Raw genomic sequence first — 3,959 nt, 5'->3', positions numbered from 1 at the left:
CTGCTTTAGTTAGACGCTTCACTTTCAATGTACATCTCATATACTGTTTTGTAAATTAATGAAATATTTCAATTATCCCCCCTCAACTTTGAATAATAGTACCAAAGTTGAGGGGGGAGGTTCTAAAAAAGGTCCAAATATGAAATATTTCAATTAAAGGTATATAAGGGCATCAAAACAAATTACATATACAAAGATTTAGATTGGACAACGTACCAAATCTTCCATTGACCTCAAGGTTTTACATCTGATGTTGTTTTAAGGTGCTAAAATTGCGTTATCTTCTCATTTTAAATTTTAAATTATTATATATGAAAAAAATCTTGTTTATATTAAGTTATATCGTCTTAAACGCTTCCTCACATGCAAATTTGAGTTTTTAATAAATTATATATGAAAAAATTCCTTTTATATTAGGTTGTATAGATTCGAGGCTATGTAGAACCTCAGCCTATTCTGACAAACACAACGGCAATGCACCAGTAAAAGATTTTGTTTTTTGCAGCAATGAAATTTATTTTTGTTCATCCTGGTGAATTTCTCATTTTTGGAAATGTACTATATTTCTATTATCCATTTGCTGGTTCCCATTTTCAAAAATCCATACAGATACAGTCAACTGAACACGCACTACGCATGATGGTGATTTGTGGGGCATGGACGGAGTTAGGGGCATAAGAGGTCCATCTAATTTCTTCGTTGAAAAATTATAGAGTGAATAGATTAAAATCCTCCTGAATTTTCTCTATTTTGAGAGTTTGATACTAAAGATGAATATGTGAACATAACTCCCTTTAGATTAAAAATCCTTTGATTGAATATGTGGAAAAAAAATCGTAAATGACTTGCTGAGAGGTGCGTGGGAAATGAAAAAGTTCTAACAATGAGTTCACCTTGTAAATGAATTCATTGTAGTATAGGAAGTTGTGTAACACCCAATAGTTTAAAGGTATGAAACTCGCAAAACGATAATACTTTAAGGAGGTGGTTAACATAATTAACTCAAATTCTTTTCCACGTGTACTTTTACTTTGAAGTTAAAACTCTTCGGAGGAGCTTTTGAAGCGTGATGTTCACTTAGCATGTGATATTTCTTCGGGAGAAATTTTAATATAACTTGATGATAGTTCATGGAGGTTCCGTGAACACGCAATAGTTTAGGTATTAAATTCATAAAATTATTATAACTTAAGGGCTGGGTTTTAACCTATTTACTCAAAATTATAATTAATATATATATATAAAGTAAAAAAAAAATCGTGTATAAATAGTAGATCTAAAATTCGATTAATTTATTTCCTTCTTTATATTTTGAGGTTCCACCAATGAACCTTTTGTGGGGTGTTCTATAATCCAATTATTATTTTATATTGTCGGACTCAGCATTATCCTGGCTACCCTGTTTGTGGAGGGCCATCTCTCGTTATTTATATATGGTATTTTGTCCCTGTCCTTACTGTTATTTTTGTACCCCACATTAGCCCGTGGTATACTAACTCCTTGTGATGTTATGCCTCTGGTTTTTGGGGATAGTGGATCCTTGTTTTCTTCCTCCTTTAGGGTTGTGAAGAAAATAAAAAAAATATTGAAAATGCATTTAAATTGTTTGAAGATTGTTTCCTCCTCTATTTTTTTTTCTTTTTGCACTAATATAATGGCATGGAGTAACTTAAATAGCACAGAATGGAAAAGAAGGGTTTTCTAATGTGGGACTAAAATGCAGTTGATTGATTATGTTTGAGAAATAAACAAAAATCGTGCGTTATTGTTTGTAGATTATTGGTGTAAACTTCAGTCATTAATTCTCTTGATTATTTAATTCATCTACCATTATATTTTGAACGTCATCCCTTTTTGCTATAGGTGGAGTACTTTTAGTATGTTTTTTGTTTTGTTTCCATCCATGTCCAGTGGCGGAGCTGGGTAGGCTAAACTTATTTTTTTATGAATATATAGTAGATATTGAACTCCCTTGGCTTCTTTATATATTTACTTCTTCATATTTTTGAACCTCTGGGTAAAAATTCTGGCTCCGCCACTGTCCATATCTAAGACTCACATTGTAGCCCTGACTAATCTAGATTGAAGAAATTGCACGGTTGCCATTTAAATGGGTTGATCTTTAATTTTTGCTCTTCAAATGGGTTGGTCTTTAATTTTTGTTTTTCAAAATCAAACTTATGCCTAGCGGGGCATAAGTTCTTTGACGTGCCCGACATAATTTGTGGGACATTGTGATATAAGAATATAAATTTATGCCCCCCGAAAAACCTTATTTGTCTTGAGGATCAAAAATAAAGATCAACACAAAATAGGGGCAACATTGCAAATGATATGCTCGTAAGGTCCATTTAAAGGGGAAGTGCTCCCAACATGATTCTTTTAGAAAAAATTACCTCGCTTAGCAAACATATACACTATTTACGATACATAAAAGGATATATTCACAAAATTACCAAACATAGCTACACTTTGAGTTGCGTAGCAAATACCCTCTGCGCACTTTTTTTTTCTTTGTTTCCTTTAGTTCTTCCATACGAGATTTTGGGGCTTTGTTGCTTTCTCTTTTCTTCAATTCTGTGGTCGGATCTGTGTGAAGTTTGAAATTCTGAAGATTTACTGTATTAATGAAGCAGCTAACTGTTATGGCTTCCTCGTTTCCCACCATCAAACCACCATGTAAACCACCGCCTCTTCCTTTTTCCCTTTGTCACCCCATCTCCACCAATAAACCACCTCGATCTGTCGATAACCACTTAGCTCCACCATAAATCCCCAGATTTGAAATTCAATCGAAAAACACCCAGATCCACCATCTCTATTCCGTCTCCCTAAAACAACCCCGATACATATACGCTATTCACTTTTGACGAAGAGGATGACTCATCCTATATGCGTTGATATAGTCTGTTGAGCATCCATATACAGGATGAGTCGTCGTCTTCGTCTAGAGAGAATAACATAGATCTGATCAGTTGTCTTCTTTTTCGATTGTATGTTGTATGTATCTTGAATGGCGGACGACCTTATGCTGTATGTACGTATAATTGTCTCGCAAATTTTGCATATCCAGCATAACTGTATGCGCTGATACAGTCTATTGAACGTGCGCATACAACTATCGTGAATATATCTAGTACGACTATATGCGTTGATACAACAAAATTGAGCGAACGCATACAACCTATCATGTGTGTATCCAGCGCGACTGTATATGTTGATGCAACGAAATTGAGCAAACACATATAGGGGATATAGACGTACTAAACCAAGCAGTAGTTATGGATCGTAAATACACAAACTATAGTTACGTCTCGTAATTAGGCTCTAAACTATAGCTATTTACGAAATTTCTCCTCTTTTTATTTTTTATTTTATATATATATATATATATATATATATATATATATATATATATATATCGAACTTGAACTGGAGACCTCTTATTAAGGATGAAGAGATTCAATCCATTCCACCACAATCTTTATTATTACTTTTAATATTTTGTTTTTTCCCTTGTTCTGATTCCAGAAAACAAGTCGGTTATATCTAGGCAAGCTTGATATATAAAGGTGACAAAGAAAACATTTGAAGAAAGACAAAATCTCTCTACATAGATCAACAAATAGGAAAGTAGCGGATTTTGAGTCGTCGTATTCTTCGATTGTATGTTGTATGTATCTTGAATGACGGACGACTGTATGTTGTATTAAGTATAATTATCTCGCAAATTTTGCATATCCAGCGCGACTGTTTGCGCTAGTACAATTTATTGAACCAGCGCATACAACTATCGTGATTGCGTCCAGTACGACCGTATGTGATGAAAAATTACCTCGCTTAGTAAACATATAAACTGTATTTACGATACCTAAAATGATATATTCACAAAATTACCAAACATAGCTACACTTTGAGTTGTGTAGCAAATACCCTCTGCATACTTTTTTTTTTCTCTG

This window comes from Lycium ferocissimum, chromosome 6, assembly GCF_029784015.1.
Source record: "Lycium ferocissimum isolate CSIRO_LF1 chromosome 6, AGI_CSIRO_Lferr_CH_V1, whole genome shotgun sequence".
In the NCBI taxonomy this organism is placed as follows: domain Eukaryota; kingdom Viridiplantae; phylum Streptophyta; class Magnoliopsida; order Solanales; family Solanaceae; genus Lycium; species Lycium ferocissimum.
This window is presented reverse-complemented; position numbering follows the sequence as displayed.